This window comes from Jaculus jaculus, chromosome 3, assembly GCF_020740685.1.
Source record: "Jaculus jaculus isolate mJacJac1 chromosome 3, mJacJac1.mat.Y.cur, whole genome shotgun sequence".
NCBI lineage: Eukaryota > Metazoa > Chordata > Mammalia > Rodentia > Dipodidae > Jaculus > Jaculus jaculus.
In genome coordinates this window covers 167,530,804-167,555,795 of record NC_059104.1, presented here as the reverse complement: position 1 = coordinate 167,555,795, position 24,992 = coordinate 167,530,804, and the positions used below count along the sequence as shown (strand labels likewise).

At 54.8% G+C, this 24,992-nt stretch overlaps 1 protein-coding gene across 4 annotated transcripts in view; it reads right to left on the bottom strand.

The window, feature by feature from the left end:
- The window catches only part of Gdpd5 (glycerophosphodiester phosphodiesterase domain containing 5), a 105,565-nt gene extending 83,610 nt beyond the window's left edge, over nt 1-21,955 (bottom strand). Inside the window, exons 1-2 of one of the 4 annotated variants that reach the window (XM_045145917.1) lie at nt 21,250-21,955; nt 3,539-3,674 (exon numbers count right to left, since the gene is read on the bottom strand). The gene's annotated coding sequence lies outside the window, so the exon portion shown is untranslated. The remainder of the gene's footprint in view (nt 1-3,538; nt 3,675-21,249) is intronic. The other 3 variants (XM_045145916.1, XM_045145920.1, XM_045145921.1) reach the window with 3 other exon arrangements.
- Between the last annotated feature and the right edge of the window lie 3,037 nt (nt 21,956-24,992).

Here is a 24,992-nt window from a genome sequence, read left to right as displayed (position 1 = left end):
CTCCTGCTGGGATTACAGGTGTGTACTACCATGATTTAAGCCGTGCAGGCAACTGAACCTAAGGCTTATTCATGTAGCTATCAACCGAGCTATGTCCTCAGCCCACGTGACACATTTTTTAACAGAAAACAAAACTTAACAAAATGTTCCCACTGTTGAGGTAGACAGAAACTTGAGAAGGATGTCTTGGAGGAAATTTCAGGAAGGCTTCAAAGCACAGGTGGGCAGAGTCTGAGCAAGTAGGGATGGACCTAGGGCCCTCCAGGTGAGGCTGGAACCTCTGTTCCAGGGTGTATAGCTGACTGGGGCCCTGTCCACCACAGCCCTCAGATCTTCCCCCAAGGTGCTGCCCCCATGATCTGCAAGCAAGGGATTTCTTGAACACCTACTATGTGCTTCCCAAGCCCACTTACCAAAAGACCTGGGACCCTTTCTGTCATAGCCGTGTCACCGAGGGTGACAATGGTAATCTTGGGGGAGGAGAGGCACCACGGCCCTGCAGAGAGAGGGCTCAGGACACTGCCTGGCGGGGACAGCAGGGACCAGGCACTCTGGTCTTGCAGTGGTTTAAATGTGAGGCTCCATAGACTCAGACTTGAATCTTGAGTCCCTGGTGGGCAGAGCCCTACTGGGAAAGAGGTGTCATGGGGGGTGGGGCAGTGGACTTTGGAGTCCAGCACTGAGGTGTGTTTGGGGGTATATTTTGTAATTTATTTATTTTAATTTTTTTGAGCATGACAGGCAGAGAGAGAGAGAAGAGAGAGAGAGAGAATGGGTGTGCCATGGCCTCCAGCCACTGCAAACGAACTCCAGATGCGTGCACCCCCTTGTGCATGGGTCCTGGGGAATCGAGCCTCGAACCGGGGTCCTTAGGCTTCACAGGCAAGCGCTTAACCGCTAAGCCATCTCTCCAGCCCTGGTGGTGTATTTTAAGTCCAGCCCTAAAGTGTGTGGGGAGCGGTTGACGCTCCGGCAGCTCGTGCCTGTTGGTGTTCGTGTTTGCTGGATGCTCGGTGACGTCTCTCTGCTTAGATCTATGGAAACAGGCAAGCTTCTTCCGCCGTTGATGGTATCTGGTATCCCCCTGCATTTGTGACCCTGAAATGAATCCTTTCCTCCCATAAACTGCTTTTGGTTGGATGTCTGTCCCAACAACAAGGAGTTGACTGCATCAAGCCCCATGACCCTTCCCTGATCAAAGTCTGTCTACTTTGCAGAAAGGGGACTCTGGGACCCCAGAAGGTTTGGTTTAATTCAGACTCAAGCCTGTGGCTGGATCTGCTATGCTCATGATGGGGCCACAGTTTCCATCCTCAACCCAGTGCAATTTCTCTGAATCCATGCTGCCAAAAAAATGGAAAAGACCTGACTGTAGGTAAAACATGATTCACTGCAGTCACTGAGAAAGAGGCTTCCTGGCCACAGCTCTCTCTCGCAGAGATCTATCTCCCTTCCCGACTCTTAGAACCCTGTGCCTTCCCCCAGAAGGAGCGGGAAGGGAAGGATCTTGGTTCTAAGCCCAGCTCCTTCAGGCATTATCCAGGCTTATGTCCCCACCTGCACCACAGTGCAAGGACTTTTCCCACAGTCCCCGAGAAGGTTGGATAAGGCCAGGGCAACAAACACTGAGCTCAGGGTCTGGCACACAGTAGGCGCTCAATAACATCACCACCATCAGTTCTCTCCCCTCAGACAAAAAGCCTATTTTTTTTTTTTTTTTGAGGTAGGGTCTTGTTCCAGCTCGGGCTGACCTGGAATTCATTATGTAGGCTCAGGGTGGCCTTGAACTCACAGCGATCCTCTTATCTGCCTCCTGAGTGCTGGGATTAAAGGCATGCGCCACCACGCCCAGCTCCAAAAAGCCATTTTGATCTGTTTGTTCCACTTAAAGGTTTGTTTGTTTGAATTATCCCAGAAGACAGTCCCCTAGGATGCTGGGAGACTGGCAGCTCCAAGGAGAAAGAGGAGAGGAGGAGTCATATTTGATAGAAAAAAAGGACAAATTGTCATCCACTGCAGCCAGAAGTAGAACCCTGGGGAAGCCAGATGGTTGCCCCTCCAGCCAAGAGGTCTCCCCGTGGCCTCAGATCCCACTTAACATGCTCTCTGAGGCCTCTCAGGAGACGGGTGCGGTCAGATATTGCTTAGTTCCCATCCACAGCCAAGCAGGACCTCGCTTCTCCCGTCTCACAGAACCAGCCAGCCCCAGGTGACCACGTGCAAGCCGGTAAAGACAGCCCCCGGTGGGATGGGAGCCCCAGGCCACCGAGAATCTGGGAGGTATTTCAGGAGCCCCCCCCCCCAAACACAGTGGCTGCCTGAGTTTGAGCACAGGTCTGGGTCCCATGACCCCCAAGATCACTTCAAGTCATGGTTCCAGTGCTGCCAAGATTTGGGAATAGGGCCTCCCCTCCCCCAATTCCAGAGGGGCAAGGATCTCAAATGGTGGCAGACATAGGCCCTCATTCTATGTCTGCCCTTCCCTAGCCAGCCATAAAGACAGAGGACACCAGTGCTCTCTGGCAGCAAAGCAACACATACAGCTTGTGGCCCCCCCTTCCTCCCAATCTGTTGGGGAACCCTAGGCGGGGAAGAGACGGAGCTCCCCTGTAGGCCACCACATGCGTGTCTTGTGCCTGCAGCACCAACACACCCCCATCACAGGAAACAAGGTAACCTGTTGTGATCACTGATTCAAGAGCAGAGGAGAGGGCTGGAGAGATGGCTTAGCGGTTGAGGCGCTTGCTTGCAAACCCAAAGGACCGAGGTTCAATTCCGCAGGACCCACCCATGTCAGCCAGATGCACAAGGTGGCGCATGCATCTAGAGTTTATTTGCACTGACTAAAGGCCCTGGTGTACCCATTCTCTCTCCCTCTCTCTTATTCTTTCTCTCTCCCTTGTTCTGTCTCAAATAAATAAAAATAAAACTTTTTTTTAAGGTAGGGTCTCACTCTAGGCCAGGCTGACCTGGAATTCACTCTGTATTCTTAGGGTGTCCTCGAACTCACGGCGATCCTCCTACCTCTGCCTCCTGAGTGCTGGGATTAAAGGCATGTGCTACCACACCCAGTTAAAATACTTTTTTTTTACAAAGAGTGAAGGAGGGCTGGAGAGATGGCTTAGTGGTTAAGGTGTATGCCTGTGAAACCTAAGAACCCAGGTTCGATTCTCCAGGACCCACATAAGCCAGATGCACATGGTGGCACATGCGCCTGGAGTTTGTTTGCAGTGGCTGGAGGCTCTGACGTGCCCATTCTCTCTCTCTCTCAGATAAATAAAATGTTTTGTTGTTTTTTTTAAGTGGAGGAGAGAGTGGTGTGAGAGCCCCCAGGCCTGCTGGCTTCAGACAACACATCTCCCTGTCCACTGGTCCGCTGTTTTGCTTTGGTCACAGCTTTCTGCGACCACCTTCTTGGACATTCTCTCTGGAATGGAAAACTGAGGCAGAGACAGGAAGGTCCGGTGCTCAGGGTCACACATGGAGTTGGTGGTGGAGCCATAATGGGCCCTGGGTTGGGGAGTGATGACAGCCTCACCCTGGAAGGTCCCTGCCGCTGACTGTTCTCCGGATTCTTCTTTCCACTTGACCCAAATGGGGGGTTTCTCCTGGGGCGAGGGGCCAGGGGATTCCTGCTCTCAGTGTCCAACACAGCGCCTGCTTCATGAGGTCATCTGAGGGACAAGCAGAGACCCAAGGGATGGGACAGTGGGTCACATAGCCCAAGGCTGGCTACACACACACACACACACACACACACACACACACACACACACGCAGCCTGTCAGAGAAATGACCTGACACATGTCAGGGACACTCAGGAGGCACTTGTCAGTCACATTCCTCGGCTAATTAACCAGCTGCTCCATTAAAGGAAGCAAAGGAGGGTCACTCGGCTGGTCCTCACATAACCTAGCTTTACCCTGGGCCACATTCCCAGGTCCCCAGCCGCCAGGCCCACCAGCTGTCAATCCCCCCCCCCCGCCCCGTCCCCAAGTATGGCACGTGCACAAATTCACAACACAGAGGCAGGGAGGACCGGGGACCCCCACCCCCAGGTCACCTAACAAGCCTGCAGGGTTGTCTGGCTCCCCCTGAAAGTGACAGGCACCAGTAGGATTTGCAGTGACAGGTCTGAGTGTACCTACTGCCACTCAGTTCCAGACTTGCTGGCAATGTCCTTTCTTGCCCAGGGAGACCATAGAGCGAGTATCTAGAACACTCTGCTTTCCTCTGCATTGGTCAGGAGTTAGATCTTCCCGCAAATCAGTGGCCTACCAGGCACCCTGCTGGGTGGACCACCCGCTGGGTTGTTTGCTCTGACCTCAGCCTAGCCTGGAAGGTCACCAGCAGTCCCTTACAGATAAAGCCAGGGAGGAAAGCTATATAAACCCAAGGCTTCACAGGTGCAGGGGTAGACAGGGGTAGACCTCAGACAGCACCCAGTGTTTGGCCTTTTGAAGATAGGAGGTTGGGGTGGGGGGGGTGTAGCTTGGCAGCAGAGTGGCCTAGCATGCACAAGGCCCCAGTTCCATGCCCAGCACTAAAAAATATAAAATAAATAAATAAAGCAAGAGACAGTGAGAGACGGCGTGGAGGAGAGTTCTTTTCTTGGTCCCGAGCTTAAGTTTACGTTGCTATCCCACTATCCTTTCTTCTGTCTGCCATCCCTACCCCACCCCCAGCCCAAGCCCAGGGAACATCTGGGTGGCCTCTGGGGCCAGCCTTACCAGCTGTCTGCCCATCACTCGGCCCTGATGAGACCAGAATGCCATCTGGGAGCTGCTAACACACGGTGTTGAGAAGGACCCTTGGACCTCCCAGGGGGTGGGAAATGAAGGATGCTGGGTATAGCCTACTCTGCCCTTTGAGACTCTGTCTCTGAGTAAGGTGGCTCTGACCAAGTACCCTGTTATTAATAGTCTTCAGAGCCCCTGAATGTTCCTCAGGCCTTGCTGAAGTAAAGCGGCGTCCACACCTGCGGTCTCGGTTACCTGAACGACACCTGATGCCCGGGGGTAAGTACAGGTAACCAACAGTGTTGTTTCAGGCCCTGTTCACCCACCCTGTATCTTCACCCTTACCAGCTGACCAGGTCACAGAGTCCCCTGCATGTGCGCAGGCCCTACTGGACCCAACCTGGGATCGTGGCTGACAAGTTGAAAGCAGAGTGTTCTAGATATTCGCGCTATGGTCTCCCTGGGCAAGAAAGGACATTGCCAGCAAGTCTCCTGACATATGTACCCCACCTTTACTGGAGTGGCCTCTGGACTGCTACTGGGGAGGGGAGCATCAGGTGCCCGGGTCTGAGAGAAGGAAGGGGTAGTGGGGTTTCAGTGCATGTTTGGCACACAGAGACATACAGACCTGGCGTCTGCGTGGGCGGCTTGTACATAATTCACAGGCTCCTGTGGCTGTGGCCTGGATAAAACCTACGCAGTGGCAGGAGAAGCCGAGTGGGGAGCAGTGAGCAGCCACCCCCGGGGAGCGCTTCCCGGAAAGGTAACAGGTGGGCCAGAGTCCTGGGTAGAGAGGCGTTGACAGCAACTACCAAAGATACTATTGATGACCAGAGCTGGCTACCCGTGTACGGGGTCAGCTGGTTTATATGTTCATAAATGTTATCCCCCTGGGTCTACACGAGTGGCCCGCGTGCAGTTAGTGTGATTTCCATTCAGCAGAGGAGGAAACTGAGGGTCAAGGTGGCATAACTGAGGTTTTCACGCCGCAGAGTTCTTACCCTGTGCTAAGCTGCTGCGCGCACAGAACCCTCCACCCAGCCTGGTTCAGCTCGCCTCTCCCTGCGCCACCTGACCCTTACCCCCAGGGACATCAGGGCCCTTAGGAGGCAGGCAGTGAGCCATCAGGGCCACCAACTGCTAAGGGGAGATAGCAGGAAGAGCAAGTTCACTGGCAGAGCCAGGAGCCTCTGACCCCTGTCCAGCTACATGAGCCTGGAGGAGCTCGAGGATAGGGGAGGAGTGCACACACCCACAACTTCTGTGAGCCTGTGACCTCGTGTGACCACAGCAAGAGGGCCTGAGGCCCTGAGAGGGAGGGCACCTGCTTTAGTGTGGTCAGTCACCAAATGCCAGCTGGAGACACTGGAATGGCTGTGACATGGCTCCGGCCCTCAGGGAACTCCCAGTCAGCTGGGCACCCACTCGATGAGTACTCAGACCCTGGCAATCTGTCCAACACTTCTCCAGCCACCTCTAATGTCCCCCCTTCCTCCCCCATGGCCCAGGGTCTCTTCTAGTGCCCAGTTATGGCCACCTCTACACCTCTGCTCCAGCTGACGCTCTTCTGGGAATGCTGGAGCACACCTTCCCATCTCCTCTTTGCACAGTCTCACTGCATGGGGTGTGAGGACACCCCAAGCCCAGGCTGCTGGGCCTCAGTAGGAAGCACTTGTTCTCCCTCCTCTGGCCTTCCCAACTCCACTTGACCCTTGGCCTCTTCCAACATCTGTGCCCTCAACCCAGTGATCAGTCCTTCACAGATCCCCAGTGATCAGTGCTCCACAGCTCCCCAGTGATCAGTCATCCATAGCTTCCCAGTGATCAATCCTTCACATCCCCAGTGATCAGTCATCCATAGCTTCACAGTGATCAATCATCCACAGATCCCCAGTGATCAATCCTCCAGATCCCCAGTGATCAGTCCTCCATAGCTTCCCAGTGGTCGATCCTTCACATCCCCAGTGATCAGTCCTCCACAGAACCCCAGTGATCAATCCTCCACATTCCCAGTGATCAGCCCTCCACAGATCCCTAGTATCGGTCTTCCACAGATCCCCAGTGATCAGTCCTCTACAGCTCCCAGAGCATCCGACACTGAGCAGAGGTAGGCTCAGCTCCACAGTCAACGTGACACCCACCCACTCACCACTGCGACCTGGAACAATTGAAAATCCGCTTCTTCCTTTTAAGGTTTGTATTTGCCTTTCTTTAAAAACCTTCAGTGGGTTGGAGAAATGAAATGGAAGACTCTTAGGTACGTCTTGGCATTTCCCGAGGCTGGCTCTGAGCCTGGCCCACAGTCAATGCCTGAGACAGGACCGTTTAGTGGGTGAGCAATTAAAGCATCTACACCACCTACGCGCTCTGCTGCCCGAAGCCCCACTGTTATGGCCGAGCTGCCCCTGGAGCCAGTGTTCCCAAGACGCAAAAGGCCCTCGGCTAGGAACTGGCTTCTGCCCAGTGCTTCCATGTGCAAGGCTGTCAGCTTGTCCCAAGCCCTGCTCTGAAGCAAAGTGGGGTGCCTTCAACCACGTTTGCAAGATGGCGTGGTGACACGCTCCTCTAATATAGTACTTAGGATATGGCAGCAGGATCTGGAGTTTGAAGCCAGTACGTGAGACTGTAAATCACAAACAAAACACAAACTGGGAAAGGGGCTGCAGAGATGGCCCAGTGGGTGAAGTGCTTGCCATGCCAACATGAGGACCCGAGTTCAAATCCCCAGGACCCGTGTAAATGCTAGTTATCTCAGCACTGAGGTCAGACAGGGAATCTCTGGGCTCACTGGCTAGCTAGTGTAGCTGAATTGGTGAACTCCAAATTCAGAGAGTGGTCCTGTCTTGAAGAATAAGGTGGGCAGCGATTAAGGAAGGCAACGGTATTAACCTTTGGCCAACACACACACACACACACACACACACACACACACACACACACACACAACACACACAAAGTGAGGTTGTACAGTCTACCACCTGTTGGGGCCTCTTTTCTTTTTTTTTTTGTTGTTGTTTTTATTTTTGGTTTTTTGAGGTAGGATTTCACTCTAGCCCAGGCTGACCTGGAATTCACTATGGAGTCTCAGGCTGGCCTCAAACTCACGGCGATCCTCCTACCCCTGCCTCCCGAGTGCTGGGATTAAAGGCGTGCGCCACCACGCCCGGCTTGGGGCCTCTATTTCAAATCAATACATCAAAAGTCTCAGTAATGTGATGAGTTACATGACCCATGCATTCCACGGTGTATTAACGTACTCTGGCACTAGGACTCCCCAGAGCACAGTTGGGGACCAGCCAAGATCCCATGCAGGAATGGTACATGTGGTGGAAGGTCCTTGTGGTTAACACCCAGGCCATATATACTTCCTTGCCCTGACCTCAGGGCCTAGGGCAATGTGTCAGGAGATAAAGAGCTTGCTGTGCAAATGTGAGCCACCGAGGTTAGACCTCCCAGTACCCACAAGCCAAGATGCCAGCCAGGTCTGGTGGCTCATGTTTTTTTTTTTTTTACTTTTTTTTTTTGTTCATTTTTATTTATTTATTTGAGAGTGACAGAGAGAGAGGGAGAGAAAGAGGCAGATAGAGAGGGAATGGGCGCGCCAGGGCTTCTAGCCACCGCAAACCAACTCCAGACGTGTGCGCCCCCTTGTGCATCTGGCCAACTTGGGTCCCGGGAAATGGAGCCTGGAACCGGGGTCCTTAGGCTTCATAGGCAAGCGCTTAACCGCTAAGCCATCTCTCCAGCCCTGGCTTGTGTTTTTAATCCTAGCATTCAGGAGACTGAGACACAAGGATCACTGTGAGTTTGAGGCCAGCCTGGGCCACGGAGTAAGTTCTAGGTCAGTCTGGGTTGCAGTTAAGATCCTGTCTCAAACAATGACGACAAAAACAACAGCAAGAAAAGCCAAATGCCATGGCAGGTGTCTGTAATACCAACACACCTATGGGCAGAAAAGAAAGGGAGACAGGAGAATTTCCTCAAAGTGTGTGAGTGAGCCTACTGGCCTTGGTGAATGTGGTAGACAAGAGACCCTGCCTCAGGGTAGGTGGGAGGTGATCTCTGACCTGCACATGTGCTTCCTAGCACACATGCATCTAACCCACCCCACATACAAAAAAGAAAATGCTGGGCTGGAGAGATGGCTTAGCGGTTAAGCGCTTGCCTGTGAAGCCTAAGGACCCCGGTTCGAGGCTCGGTTCCCCAGGTCCCACGTTAGCCAGATGCACAAGGGGGCGCACGCGTCTGGAGTTCGTTTGCAGAAGCTGGAAGCCCTGGAGCGCCCATTCTCTCTCTCTCTCCCTCTCTCTGTCTTTCTATCTGTGTCTGTCGCTCTCAAATAAATAAATAAATAAATTTAAAAAAAAAAAAAAAGAAAATGCTGGAAAAAAAAAAAGGTGGGCCAGACATGATGGGGCACGCCTTTAATCCCAGCACTCAGGAAGCAGAGGTAGGAGGATGGCCATGAGTTTGAGGCCACTCTGAGGCTACAGAGTGAATTCCAGATCAGCCTGAGCTAGAGAGAGACCCTACCTTGAGAGCCCTTCTCCCCCAAACAGAAGGTGGCATTATAAGCTTCACAATGGACCACAGAGTCGGGGAAAGGTGACAGGTGGGAGACGTGAGCTGGCTGTTGGGCAGGGGCCTCGCTGGCTGGGGCAAGCGTCCCTTGTCACAGAGTGGGAGCGAGGCTCCTTCCAAGCGGATTGTAAACTGTGAAGTCCAGTGCCAGCCTTCACTCTGCGCATCATCATTTCCCCGTGAGGCCTGCCAGGAGGGTGTGGTTGTGCGCTGACTGGTCACGAGCCATTGCAGAAGTCCTCCACCAGGATGAATGAAATCCCCTTAGCAAGGGCCAGGGCCCAAATGGCTGTGTGGAGAGGAAGGAAGGAAGGAAGGAAGGAAGGAAGGAAGGAAGGAAGGAAGGAAGGAAGGAAGGAAGGAAGGAAGGAAGGAAGGAAGGAAGGAGAGAATGAGAAATCTAGTAAACTGGGCACATTAGGAGGGACACCCACACGAGCTGGAGAGAAAGAGGAAGTGTGAACCGCGAGAGGCAGCTCTGAGCGAGGCAGCAGAATGAAGGGACAGGGTGGCTGGGCCGGAACCCCAAGATGAGCAGGTGGAGTGGCTTGGGGAGTCATCAGGAATGGCACTTGTGGCAAAGCAGGCAGTGCCCATGAGGCCTGCCCCTACAAGGTGAACCGGCTTCACCTCTAGCAGGGAAAGGAAGGACTCTGTCTTATTTCATGAAGATTCTACCCCAAACTACTTGCAGTGGTTTTAAAGGCACCGAGGGCAAAGGAAGCCTCTGGGGCTGGAAAGTGAAATCCTATCTCTTATGCCATTAAGCATACTCAGGCGAGGGACATTTGTTTGTCTGTCTGTTTATTTGTTTGTTTTTCCAGGTAGGGTTTTGCTCTAGCCCAGGCTAACCTGGAATTCACTATGTATTCTCAGGGTGGCCTTGAACTCACAGCGATCCTCCTACCTCTGCCTCCCGAGTGCTGGGATTAAAGGTGTGCACCACCACACCCAGCTTGAGTTTGTTATTTTTTAAATGTATTTTTATTTATTTATTTCAAAGACAGAGAGAGAGAGGCGGGCAGACAGAGAGAGAGAAAATGGGCATGCCAGGGCCTCCAGCCACTGCAAACGAACTCCAGACTGCATGCGTCTCCCCCTGCACCTGGCTTACATAGGTGCTGGGGAATTGAAGCACGGTACTTAGGCTTCCCAGGCAAACTCCTTAACCGGCTAAGCCATTTCCCCAGTCCCATGGAACATTTTTAAAGTACCTACTATGTGTCAGGTAAGTGCTGCCAGGCACTGTGGATGCAAGGCCACAGCAAACAGCATCATACATGGAAGATTCTAGACAAACAAGTCGGCGGGTCATTTGAGGACAAGAGGGAGGTGTTGAAGGAAAACCACACACACACACACACACACACACACACACACACACACACACACACAACAGGAAGCCTGAAGGACACCAAGCCACCTGTGTGGTCTGAGGAAGTTGCCTTCCTTCTCTGAGCCACCATCTTCCCATCTGGAAGGTGAGGCTGGTCACCATCAGACGTGAACCAGTAGTCAAGGATGCTCTCTCACCCAGATGGCTCAGCCCACACAGCAGGGTCGCTAGCCCTGTGTTATGGGACAAATGCTCCTTTCTCAGGTGAGAAACTGAGGTCAGAGAATGGGTGGGAGTATCCTGGGTGGGTTTCCCTCCCAGAGCCCACCCTCACCACCTCCCAAGCAAATGCTCCTCCAAAACTGCCGAGGATCCAGAGACACCACAGATACGGAATGCGCTGCGAGGTTCCGCCAGCGAGTGGCCTAGGCAACAAGAAGGAATCTCGAATCCCTGCGACACCAAGGATCCAAGTTGCCAGGGCTCCCAGAACTGGCTGGACCCACAAAGTCTGCATTCCTTGGCCAGCTGCCTCCCAGGGAGAGGGATATTAGTCCCCAAGGTCCCTGAAGGGCCTCCCCCAACCCCTTCCCCCCTGCCAAGCTCTGTCTGATGCCCAGGCCACAAGGCTGGCCTGTGACTGCCAGCTCTGTGGTCTGCCACTGCAGGGTCCCTCCCCAGCCTCGGTGACAGGCTGTGGGGTCTCGAGCCAGTCTTTGCACTAGCTTCTCTGAACCTCTGGTTTCCCACCTGCAAGAGGCACAGGAGAGAGAAGGCAGGTAAGACAGGTCTACTCCAGGGACACTACCACAGACAAGCCTAAGCCTGCGTGCATGGTGGGCACAGCCCGGCGGGCAGGCTGAGGAGTGCCAGGCTCTCCACTGCTGTAGTCTGAGGAGGGAGACCCCACCCACCAGAAACCCCATCTCACCTTGAGCTTGGGAGCTCTGCCCCGAGAGATGGGCCCTCGCCTGCTGGCTTCCCAGATGAGCTGAGGTCAAACAGTAGGAAAGTGAGTCATGAGACAAGGAAGACAAAGTCTTCCTGGGGGAAGAGGCCCGGACCTCAGAACATAGACATCCTCTATCTAGGCCCACTGGGACCCACAGAGGTTGCTAACTAGCCTCAGGCCACACAGCAAGGAAGAGGGCTAGTATGCAGGGCTTTAGGCCAGCCCAGGTCTCTCGCCCCTGCCCTATCATGAATATTTAGGATGGTGTACTTACCCATCCCTCACCCTGCGCAGGAGGCTCTCCCACTGGCAGCTGGTACCATGAGCCCCAGGGTGGAAATCAACAATCCCTGTTGCTCCACTTTCTGTCTTATTCGCTGCAGGAATTGAATTTGAATGGAGTCTGTGGTCCCCCAACAAGACAACAACTATTCTAGCTAGGTGTAAGAAAGAACTTCCTGAAGGAGGCAGGATGGTTGCAGCACTTGCCCCGAAATACAAGGTGCTGGCCCATCCATTCGGTCATTTTTACCTTCAAACAGCCTAGAGGGTCAGGGTTTCTACCCCTACTTCACGGGTGAGCAGCTGAGGTTTCAGGGAGGTTGTGACTTGCTCAGTCTTCTACATTCTGCTCCAAGAGGCAGAATTGAGGCTGAAAGCAATGACTGAATCCAAGGCCCACACTCCTCCCTGGGCAGGACCCTCTAAGCATCAAGTCACCACCTCTGATTCTGACGCCCAAGTACGAGCCACTGGGGACTAAGGCTTTTGCTGGGGGCTGGCTTAAGGGCTCCGCATTGTAGGCCAGTCTGGCTAAAGCCCAGGAGACAGCATCCCGGGAAGATTCCCGCCTGCTCCTTGGTTAAAAGGAGTCCATGAGCTTCCCATGTCCCCCTCATCCTGACCCTGACTCCCCACTGCAGCTTGCTAGGGACCCCTGGGGTCCAGGTAAGGCTGAGAAGCCAGCATGGGCCAATGCCTATCCCCAGGATGACGAAGGCTCTCCAGCTCCAGGGATCATTGAGGGTGGCTGCCCCAGGACTGGCTCTGAGCTAGGTAAAGGGCTCGGGGTTCCTGAGTGCACCTGCCACCAGCCTCCTGGTGAACTTTGCTTGCTCCAGAGCTGAGGCAAGTCACCCTAGAAATCTTCAGCCTGGCTTGGGGAAGTGGCAGAGACGTACAGGTAGTGTGCCAAGAGTCCTTGTCCCAGAGAGGACAATGGGAATTTCTTCCTGGCTATGGGGCTGGGACACTGTGTGATAGATGTCCACACACTGCATCCCGAGGGAGCAGCATCTGTGGGCTTTATGGCTGTCTACTGAACAATGAAGCTTGTCTCTCCGGGTCCTCCGTCTGCCCAGAGGCTTCCATGACACTAGTCTTAAGGGCCACTTTGGTATGGGGATAGTCTCACTTGCCCACATGCCAGGAAGCACATATAGATCTTTATGTGAGATTGGCTCCCTCTATGGAAGCCAAGGCCCCTGTCCCTATAGCTGACCACTGCATTTTTCAGCCCTGACAGTAAGGGTGGGGGTCTTGCTAGTCCCTGGGAGCTGTTCACTCTTCCCAAAGCTGAGCCAGAGTCGGGGAGACTGAGCCTGGCCCCTGTAACCTTTCCCTCAATGACCCTCAGAGCCCCCTCTGGCATTGCTTAAATCTACACGGAACCTTGGATGAAAGAATGAGGCTGGGGGGCTGGAGAGATGGCTTAGCGGTTAAGGCGCTGGCCTTCGAAGCCTAAGGATCCAGGTTTGATTCCCCAGTACCCAGATGCACAAGGATAGCATACGTATCTGGAGTTCATTTGCAGTGGCTAGAGCCCATTCTCTCCACCCTCCCCCCCCCCACTGTTTTTCAAATAAATAAATAAAAATAGTTTAAAACGAATAATGAATGCTGGGTTTGGTGGCGTACTCTTTTAATCCCAACTCTTAGGAGGTCGAGGTAGGAGGATTGCCATGAGTTCAAAACCTACCTGAGACCACATAGTGAAGTCTAAGTCAGCCGGCTTTAGAGTGAGGCCCTACCTCAAACAACCAAAAATAAATAAATAAAATAACAACAGAAAACAAACAAACAAAAAAAAAAGAATGAGGCTGGAAGGGGTGCCCCAGGAGACATGCAGGAACTGTCTAGAGGCAGGAGCCCCCCAGCTTCCTATACAGGCCCAGCTCGACCCTCCAGTGACCTCATTCACACAGAAAACCAGAGCTCAGAGATAAAATGACCTGCCCAGCGTCATCTGGCAGCAAGTGACAAAGCGGAGACCGAAGTGCGGGTCTTTGTGCCTCTACCTGGCTTTGTCCCACACTGTAATCGTTGGATCGATCTGGTTGGCGATTCAGGGAGCTGACTTCAGCGAGGTCAGCTCTGGGTGAGGACTTGCACAGAGGCCTCTGATGTCTCCCAGACACTCTCCCCTTGCTGGGGGGGAAAAAAAAAAAATCTCCCCCCCCCCCCCACCGCCCTTGACATTCTCCGGTTCTCCCAGGTGGGAATGGCCCTCAGCAGGCCGAGCGGGCCAGCGTCCGGCTTGGAAAACAAGCGGTCTTAGACAAGGCTCCATTGTTAGAGGGAGCCCGACACTTTGACTATTAAAACAAAACCAATGAAAACGAAAACGCTGCCCTGAGCAGGAGGGTGGGGGCAGTGGGAAGGACCCCCAAGACTAGGCTGATCTGACCCAACTCAGCGCCCCCATCCCAGAAACTTGGCATAGATACCTGGGACAAAGTGTCCAGGTCTGGGCCCATCCAGGCTCTGCCGCCATTTCTGCGACCTTTCTCTGCACGCCACTCTGCGTGGGACACGCGAGTTCCGTGCGTGGCCTCACCACGGGCAGACTCTAGTCCCATTTTTCAGATGAGGAAACTGAGGCTTGAAGAAGATGCGGGGGTGAGAGCCGGGGAGCACAGGCAGCCAGGTTCTCCAGACAGCTGTCTTCCCACCTGGCTCTGCTGAGTAGGGACGTCCCAGGAAGGGCAGAGTTCTAGATTGCTCTTGGCCAGAGCTTACATCAGTTTGCAGCGTGCTTCGCTCTGGGCAGCATGCTGAGACCACGATTCTCAGGAAGCTTTTGACAACTGATACCCAACCCAGAGCTTACCCCAGGAATGATGAGTCTGGGGCCTACCTGGGGCTTCTAAGAATCTCCCAGAAAACCACAGGCCTGGAGGCTCCTGCAGTACCACACGTCTCAGGAACGTTTTAAGGGGAAATGAGGCAGAATATGAGTGTCCTCAAAGGCCACAGCCAGCAATGGAGGTGCACAAGGGCATCCCGACCTCAGGGTGCCTCTCTGAGTGAGCTCCTTTAAGGGGCTGGTGGCGTCCTGACTCCCTTGTGGGTGGGAGAACTTTCTCTTTGAGCCTCCTAGGTAGGAGGGTGAGATGATTCTTCCGTGGGATTGTTTTCTGTGTACACTCCGCCACAAGCCAAGCAGCTGAAGAGGGAAAGCTGGGAGTCCCCCTCCGGGCAGGCCACCTTGCAGGTCAGAAGATAAAAGCTCCGAGCAGGCCTATGGATTTGGACCTCAGGCTGGGAAGGGCTGGGCCTCTTGGGGCCAGCAGCCCACATTTCCTCCCCCACCTGCCTTTTAGCCCTTTTGCCCTCAGAGGATATTATCACAGATAGGGAGGAAGGCCAGGATGGAGGAAGGAGAGCCTGGGTCAGAGTCCTGGGTCTGCCCAGTGTGGCCCTTGCTGGTAACCCTTGGGGAGGAATGGGCCTCTCACAGCTCAACTGACAAGATGGCCCTCACGTGACTCAAGTTCAGCTCCTTCCCTTGTCCCTTCCGCTGGGCTCTGAGCAGCCCAGCCAGCCCTAGCCCACCTTGTCACATTCTGCAATGTCAGAGCTTCCACATCCTTCCCTTCCTACCAGGCTGTTCATTCATTCATTCTGCAGAGCAGCTGCCCTTGGCCTGGGACCCATTCCAATGCCCTCCTTGAGCACCTGTTCTCTCAGCAACCTGCCTGGGGCTGGAGACACAGATAACAACAAATCATCTGTGTGTGTGTGTGTGTGTGTGTGTGTGTGTGTGTGTGTGTGTGTGTTCACGTGTGTGCTCATATACGTTCAGTACTAGGGCCTTGTGCATCCTAAATATGCACTCTACCACTAAGCCAAATTCCAGTGCTATGCTGGACCTTTTGAGTGCGTTACAATGTAAAATCTATTTCAACCTCAAAATAGTCAGGGAAAGAGGTGCTATAAATAGCCCCCTTTCCCAGATGGAATGACTGAAGGCCCCAGAGGTTAAATCTCCTGCCCCAGCCACATTGGTGGGGCCAGCCCCGGCCTCAGGAGCTCACTTTACGGCTCAGAAGTTTTGCACCTGTGTGTTTACCCACGCGCAGCCTGTTTCCCCACAGCCCACAATCTCCAGTGGCGTCACATGTGGTTGGATGTGGGGGTGGGTGGTAAGAAGGGACTCACACCTGCCCAGCATCTGCTGGCTGGCTGGATCCCAATGGCTCTTCCCACCTGGCTCATTGCCGCTATCTGAGAAGACATGCCCATGCCTCCAGACATCACAGACCTGCTCCCTGCCCTGACCCCAGCTTGGGGGTCCTCCCGGGCCGGCAGCTGCCCACTCACGCTCCTGCACGGCTGCTCCCCCAGGAAGGCTCTAGGAACTGCTTTTCCCACATGACACCTGGGAGCCTCTTCTGAGAACTTCTCCCTGTCACTTGGCTCTACTCACTAGGCTCCTCAGTGGGTTTCTAACCGAGCCACTCATGAATCCGAGGACAGAAAGGCAAGGAGATGCTGATGGTGCGCCTGCCCGTGTGCCAGCTGGTGCCCACTCCCCTAGCCACACTAAGCCTCCTGCACTGTTATTATCGGCCCTTCCTCTAGGTAAGAAAACAGGTGCAAAAATTGAGGGACTTGGCAGCTTGCCTCCCCTGTCTAGGGTGGCGGGCTGCCTAGTGCCAGGCACACCTTTGGGCACTCAGAAGAGTGGGGGGGGTTGGAAATTGGGTGGTGTAGAGTCTAGCTCTGCCAAGCTGGCTGGACCACAGATCCACACCCCCTACCTCAAGCCAGAGTCGGTGAATGGAGCTGTGGGTCAGCAGCAGGATCGTAAGGAGCCCCGGGGGCTGCTGGGAGGAAGCGCTCCGAGCCTGGAAGGACCGCACCAGCCCGCCCCAGCCACCACAGGAAAAAGGAAAAAGCGCTAGTGCCCAGTATGTGGCTGCCACTGCCCTGCAGGTGGCAAAGCAAGGGAATGCCAGCTGCCCTGCCAATGACCCCACAGCGGCCCGGCCAGCAGGCCTCCAGTCTTGCCAACACAGTCCCGGCTCAGCCAGCTCTCAAGAACAGCTAATGACCACGCTGCTTATAGTCCAGGCCGCCACCCTCCTTTGAGTGACCACAGTGCTGCTGGCCCCAGACGGCGATCAGGTTGAAATCACGGCTGCCTGTCGAACCACATCCTCCCACCCCATGCGGTGGCCTCTTCCTCCTCCTCCTGCCAGGGTCATGGAGGACGCTGCAGGAGGCTGGAGATGAGGGTGCTGGGACACCAAAGAGGACTCAGGGGGGCTGACTCACCACCAGCCACCCCTGCCTGCCAGCTAGCACAGAGACCAGCACCAGGGGCTCAGCCCAGGACAGCCCTTCATTAACCTGGGGGAATCAGGCTCCCACATGCAAAGAACGCTTTCGAGGTACTGGGGTGGAGTTGGGGACACAGGGCACCTCCTAAAGCTGGCTGGATGTCCAGTCAGTGGCTGAAAGCAGCACAGATTTCCAATTCAAATAGAGGCAGGGGTGACTCCCGGCTCCCTACTGTCTAGCTGTGTGACCTTGAGCAGGACAGTGCGCCTCTCTGAGTCCCAGTCTCTGGGGAAGAGCAGCAGCCATTTCCCAGAATGAGAATGAGAGTGTGAACGAGGGCGCCTGCTAAGTGCTTAATACATTGTGTGGCTCACAGGAAGTACCGAAAGCTATTGCCGACATCGCCATGATAATCTTAAATGCATGCACACATCTTATAAACAAAATATCACTACTGTCAGTGTGCGTTATTAAGCAATAGTGGTATTATTACTGTTACTGTGAAGGGTTAAAGATTAAGGTTAGGCAATCCAGGTACATTCCTGGGGGGGTGGGGGTGGCGAGATTTGCGACCCAAGGTGGGCCAGGACAGACAGGGGAGGTGGGCCCAGAAGAGGCAAGGTGTGACAAGGGCACCAGCCACGGGGGCCGCATTTGGTGGGTTTAAGAGTCACGGACGAGCTTGGAGCCCAAGGAATATGTAGTGGCTAAGGTGGGCAAGGACTTGAATGTCACCCGCGGGCATCTGATCTTCCTCTCAGAAAGGGGTTCTAAGTGGGGCATCCATGCTGCTTTCTGAAGCGTGACTTCTGGTCGAAGGGTCAACCCTGTCTGGTCGCTCACCCCTCACTACCCCAGCATCAGAGTTCTCCCCACCCCTCCTCCTGCCATACGCTCCCACTTCCCATGCCGCTGACCCGCCCACGGTGTATGCTCAAGGTGAAATGCTCCTTATTAAGTATCACTCATGCCTGGTATTCTCCTCGTGTGATCTCATAGTCACCCCTAATGATCCCCCAAAAGTGGGCATAACTACCTTCTACCTTAAGTTTTTTTTTTTTTTTTTTTTTTTTTCGAGGTAGGGTCTCACTCTAGCTCAGGCTAACCTAGAATTCACTATGTTGTCTCAGGGTGGCTTCAAACTCATGGCCATCCTCCTACCTCTGCCTCCCGAGTGCTGGGATTAAAGGCGTGTGCCCCCACGCCTGACCCTTTAATTTTAATCTTTTGTTTTTTAGGGGGGCTAAATTTAATTTAATTTTTTATCTTTTCACAATTTTTATTAACATTTTCCATGATTATAACCTGGAACGTTTTTTGTAACCCCAGGCTGGTCTTGAACTCATGTCCAGCCTCTGTCCTCAGCCGCCCAAGTGCTGACGTTATAGGCACGTGCCACCACGCCCAGCTAACTATCTTAACTTTATGGGTGGGGGTTGAAGCAGTGGCCTTGTGTGATCAGGTGTCTTGTCTCCAGTCTCACAGTGAGCAGGTGACACAGCCAGGATTCAACTTTGAGGACAGGATACACTGCCCTACAACACAATGCCTAGAACTCTAATGAGACACCTCCCTCCTCTTCCCATGGCCCTGGTCCCTCAGGGCCTCACAGCCACCTTTGCTGTGTCTCATCCTTGCAGTCCCTCCCCCACATCTTTTCAGAAGCGGAGGCCCACAGGTTGATCTCAGCTAAGCTACCTTGATTTTCCCCCCACCTCCATTTTGCCTGTGCCCCGCCGCTCTGCCTCCCATCCACAGGAGAGAACTGCTTGATAATAGGTGCCTTTCTTCTTGTGCCCTGTGCCACCAACCCCTCCACATACACTCCACATCCCAGACTCGGGCACAAACAGGATCTCTGATGGCCTCTGGTGGGGCGGAAAGTCACAGATGGACAGCCATTTCCCCAGTCTGTCTCCCAGTGAGGAGAGCCATTAATTATTCACTGGACCCTGTGTCTAGGAAAGCCACACAGTGGGCTGGAAGGGAATGGACACCGCCTCTAGTCCCATAGGCCCTACAGGAAGCCACAGCAAGTTCAGGAACTGTCAGAATCCAAAGCCTTTCAATGTGTCCCCAAGCGGATGTTAGAAGGCCATGAGACTGAGGGAGGTGGGTGCGTGGGGGGGTGTCTGACCCCCCCCACAGGAGCCTAATCTGTGCAAGTTGAGGTCTCTGAGTCTGCAAGAGCCACCTGTGTTCCAATGTTAAGCAAGTCTGAGAATTTCCCGGAGTTCCTAGCGGACTCCAGCTTCCTTTTCTTCTGAGGAAAGAAATGGACAGCTGGCCAGACATTGTTATCTGTACCTGGGTCCTAGCGAGGGAGACATTCTGCCTTCACTGAGGAGCAGAGGGGCCAGAGCATGACATGCCTTTGCGGGTGAGCACGATGCCTGGCTTACCGCTGTGCTCCCCGGGTGCCCACACATGACTTCGACTTCAGGCAGCCACTCAGCCCATCTGGATAACTTCTAGACCACTAGGTGGGCAGCTGACGTTCAAACAGTCCTCGAAGATCTGGGTAAACGGCTCCAGTTCTCTGAGCCTCAGTTCCCCACCCAAGGTGACCCTGAACAACAGGCCCATCCTTAGAAAGACCCACAAACCCCACATATGTGACAGTATACCAATGGGATACTGTCACTCTCTGAGCAGGTGACACCCAGCCTGCCTTGACCCTACTTTGCAGGGAAGGCTCTTCCTCTGTCCAGGTTCTCAAGGCTCTTTCCAGCTCCCAGTGAAATGAGATCACAGGTGTGAAATTAGTTCGTCAAAGAGGAGCTCTGTTTTCGATGCAAGGATTATTATGAGGATTTGAAGCCTCAGGCAGAGGTGGGGGAGGGGGAATCCCAACTGTGAACCCCTCAAATCCCAGAGACAAGCTTCTCTAGTCTGATCCACCTCTCACAGGGGCTTTCTAAGGTGCTTTCCCTGAACTCCAGCAAGCCCAGCTTGGCTTGGGGGTTAACTAGTCCCAGCCAAGGCCTTGGAGCCCAGACCAAGGCCACATGCCTCCCCATCCCCAGCCAGAGCAAGAGCCCACAGAGTCTATGCCAAAGGTGCTTTCACAACACCCTTCTCCTACACAGGCCCAGAGGCGGCAGGAGGAATCCCTGCCCCGGAATCAAGACATGCAGGACTGTGTCCCTGGGCCTGGAAAAAAAGCCCTGCTTTTAAAACCTGAGAAACTCCTGGGCCAGAGAGGTCGGGCGGCTCCCCCTGCACAAGAGGGACTAGGCTAAGGTCAGACCTTTGATCTGGGCCCCAGCATCAAGAACACAAGCTCAGAGCAGCCTCAGATGTGGTCACCCCAACCTCACATTGATGGTGGGGAAACCCGGAGCTACAGAAAGTGCTAACTGGGAAGGGGAGGGGACCCCTTGAAGGCTGTTGGGAAGGCCTTTTCAAGTCTACTTCTGCCTCAACCACTGACTGGCTTGAGAAGCACCCCCATCCTTTAGTGTCCCCATTAGTAATGTGAAGAAGGGTGGGTGAATCCTGAGGGACCCTAACTCCGGCAGTATCTGCAGGGGCTCTCTGGTTTGTGGACTCCACAATTGGCGTCCCCCAATGGGTAAGCAACACCTCTGGAACTCCAACACGTCTTGGGATCCTGAAGTCTGGGAAGCTCCCTCCTCCTAGACCCCAAGGGAGGAAAATACTTCCCATTGGCCCCATCCTACCAACCTCTTGCCTGCCGGCTACCCACTTCCTTTCTTTTCTCCATCCCCTTGGCTCTTTCCTTCTTTATCCTCTCTCTCTTCCCTACTATCATCCCCAGCACGGGCAGCAGGATTCCCGGTAAAGCCTCGGTTTCCCCCCCACCTGTCAGCAGCGCCCATAACACTCCACAATAGCTTCTATCTCAGAGGGTAATGCCGACAGGCTTCGAGGAGGGAACCTTTTGTGCAAGGGTGGGGCACCAACCTGCACACAATGGGCGCTCAATAAGTGCCGGTTTCTCCTTTTTCCCTTTCGCTCACTCTCGCCTAGCCAGTTCCAGTCTGTGCCAGTGTCCCCTCCGCTCCCTCCGCTGACCCGGGCCCCGCCGCGAGATGTTAGGGGGGGTCTCTCACCTGCGCTCTCGGCTCGCCGGCCGCGGGGGGCACAAGGAGCCCCTCTCCTCCCCCCCGGTGTTCTCTTCGGGGCAAGCACCGAGTTCTTAGCCTAGGACGGAGAAAGGTGGCAGCTTCGGCTCGCAGCACCAATCTAAGGGTTCAGTCCGACTGTCCTGCTGACCTGGGACCCCTCATGGGGCGCTGGACCCCGGCTGCGGGGTGGGGTCTTCCCTGGAGCTGGCTCAGTTGCAAGTCTGAAGCAGTCGGTCCGTCCGAGGTAACTGCAGGCTCGGCTCTTTGGGGAGCCGGAGGCTTGGTTGGGAAGAGTCCGGACTCCTCTGCACGCAGGTCCCGGCGCTGGGGCCACCTTGTGTGCTTACCCGGGGCGGAGGGCACACGGACAAGAAAGATGGATCCGAAAGGTGGGGCCGGGGGTGGGGGGCGTCCCACTGCGACGATCCCGGGTCCAGGCCGGTGTTCGGGGCTCCCACCAACTGGTGCGGGGACCACCGGGGGCTTAGGAGAGTCGGAACTCGGAACGCCGGGGCTCCGAGCGGCAGAGCAGGGCTGGGCAAGGGGCAAGGCGCCTGGCGGGGATCCCGGGCGGGGAAGTCGTCCCAGGTCCCGGAACGAGGTTCGTTTTGCAAAAAAAAAAAAAACAAAACGGGACGGACCTGAGCGCAGCGGCTGACTCCGGAGCTCCGCGCCGCGGCTCCACTTCCTCCTCTGAGCCCTCGCCTGGCTCGCAAGCCCGTTCAGCCCCGAGCCGCAGCCGCTGTCATCCTCGCCGCCCACCCCCACCCGGAGCTGCGGCCCGAGCGGAGCCGAGCGGAGCCGAGGAGAGCCGAGCCGAGCCGAGCCGAGGCAGCGCCTCCCTGCGCCCGCCCCTCCCCTCCCCGCACCGCCTTACACAAGCAAGCCCCGCCCCCTTAGGGGGTGGAGCCTCTCCGCGCGCCCCGCCCCCGAGTGCCGCCGGCCGGGCAGCGGGGAGCCAATCAGAGAGTGAGAAGGGGGCGGAGCTCTGCGGAACGTGGCCGCCAGCTCGGGGAAGGCGGGGCACACACTCTGCGCAGAGTTGTCGCTGGAGAGCGGACAATGGGCGTGCCGGGGGAGATGGGGTGGGGAAGATGGGGTCGGGGAGATGGGGTTCTCACGGTGCAGCCTGGGGACCGAGTTGAAGGGAGATTCGCGGAGGGATGGATGGACCCGGGGCTTGAGGCCTGCGGTGTATGAAGACGAGGCGGGGAGCGATGCTCCAGGCCAGGACGTCCGGGGACTGGGGAGCCTCGGCGCCATATCGCCGCCCCTTACTCTAACCCCTCGGGCTCAGTGAGTGAGGTGACAGTTGAGTGCCGTGAAATGATCAGGTTTTAGGAAGCGATGGAAAAGTTTGGGGTTTTTTTGGACAATAAAGAGCGGATCTGGCTCCCGCACTTGTTTCTCAGCTAGGAGGAGCGCAGTTGTTACTTTCAAAAATTTAAGTCATGGGCTGGAGAGGTGGCTTAACAGTTAAGACGCTTGCCTGCAAAGCCAAAGGACCCAGATTCGGTTCCCCAGGACCTATGTAAGCCAGAAGCACAAGGTGGCACATGGCGTCTGGAGTTCGTTTGCAGCGGCTGGAGGCCCTGCCCACCCTCCCTCTTTCTCTCTTGTCAAATAATAAGTAAATAAAAATTAAGTCACATGCAGAGGTGTGTGAGGACACCGCACCTCAGATCGTGATGTCTGTCGGCTGCACATGTTCCCTTCCCTCCCCAGCGCCTGTGTGCCTGTGTCCCTTGTCTCTGAGGCCTTCCCCCCACCACACCCCGCGCCCACCCCAGCAGGCCTGGAGTGGGTGGTGATGTATGAAGAAATGTTGAGTGAGCGCTGATTGGTCTGGGAAGATTGGTCCATAAAGCTTCACGTCAATGTCCTGCTGTGGAACCCTATGTCACTGCTGAGGAACCAAGGACCGGGAGCCCACATAATGTACCCCACAACTGCCTCTGGCACAGGGTTCTACCCACCTATTACCTGTGTGGCTTTGAAAGGTTGCTTTACATCGGAGCCTCTGGCTCTGATCTGTTTAAAAAAGGGAGCAAGGGCTAGATAGATGGGTTAACAGTTAAGGCGGTTGCCTGCGAAGCCAAAGGACTCAGGTTCGATTCCCCAGGACCCACGTAAGCCAGATGCATAAGGGGGCGCATGCAGGCCAGGCATGGTGGTTCACGCCTTTAATCCCAGCACTCGGGAGGCAGAGGTAGGAGGATCGCCATGGGTTCAAGGCCACCCTGAGACTACATAGTGAATTCCAGGTCAGCCTAGGCTTGAGCGAGAGCTTATCTCGAAAAACCAATAAATAAATAAACAAGGGGGCGCATGCGTCTGGAGTTCTTTTGCTGTACCTAGAGGCCCTGAAGCACCCATTCTCTCTCTCTCTGTGTCTCTCTTCTCTGTGATTGCAAAAAAAAAAATTTTAAAGGGGGGGCAGGGCTGGAGAGGTGATTCTGCGGCTAAGAGCAAGCACAGGGGGAACCACGGGGTAAACAGCTGGGTGTGGCCATGGCATGCCCAACTGGAACCCCCATCCTTGCAGGGAGCACAGACCTGAGAATAGCTGGGGCTTGGGAAAGGGTAAAGTTCTAGAATCAGGGAGACTCCATCTCTCAAGGAAACACGTGGAAAAGTGATGGGGGGGGGGACACCTGACCTCTCCTGTGGTCTCTATGCATGCACACGGGGCTTCCCCTGCACATCCCGGGGCATACACCATGCACAGCACGCCACTTAAGGAAGCCAGCAGGCGTGGGCTTGAAGGATGGAAGGAAGGGCTTTCCTGGCAGAGGGGACAGCACCTCTGGGGCTCCCTGGCCTGTTCTCCCTAGCAGAGCTTTCCTGAGTAGGTGACAGGCAGGCTGAGGCCTGAAGGGCTTAGCCAGGTGAACAGAAAGGGACAGTGTTCTGGGGGAAACCCTTGGAGACAGGGGAGAGCTTTGCTTTGGGAGACCCAGCAGAGACCATGGGGCGAGTCCAGAAAGGCAGGCAGCCTGGAGTTCATGCAAACTCTAAAGACACCAGGGGCCTGGAGCCCAAGGGGTGGTGGCTGATGGCCAAGAGGGATAGAGCCCTGAGTGTGGACGCAGAGTGGAGCCCTGGGAAGTTTATAAGCCAGCGTCAATGCATCAGAGATGAAGTTTTGTAGGGAAGCAAGTGACATGAAGACACACAGCCCAAAAGGTATGTGTGTGGTATGTGGCCTGCCTGAAGACTAAAGAGTGCCTTGGTGCTTGCCCAGGCCTGACTTACAGGCTGCTGGCTCCTCTCTTTAGAGTACAGCAGCCAAGCAGAGGCCCTGGTGGGCAGAGCAAGGAAGAGGTGAGTGGAGCAGAGACCCGAGCTGGGGGAAGGTGGCAGCACGCAGGCCAAGGGCTGGCCTCAGGCAGCTCAGACTGACCCCAGTAGCCCGAGGCCAGTAGGTGGTTTTACCGGTGATGAACTTGCTCACGGTGCTAAAACCCCTTGTGTTTTCCTTTCCTTTTTGTCTCCTTCTTTCTTCCTTTTCTTTCTTTTTTTTTTTTTTCTTCTTTTTTTTTGATGAAGGGTCTCACGCTGTCACAGGCTGACCTGGACGGATCTCACCCTGTACTCTTGGGCTGACCTTGAACTCACCGTGATCTTCCTACGTCTGCTGGATTTAAAGGTATGTGCTACCATGCCCTGCTCTTTTTTTTTTTTAATTTTTAATTTTTATTTGAGAGGGAGACAGAGAAAGACAGAAT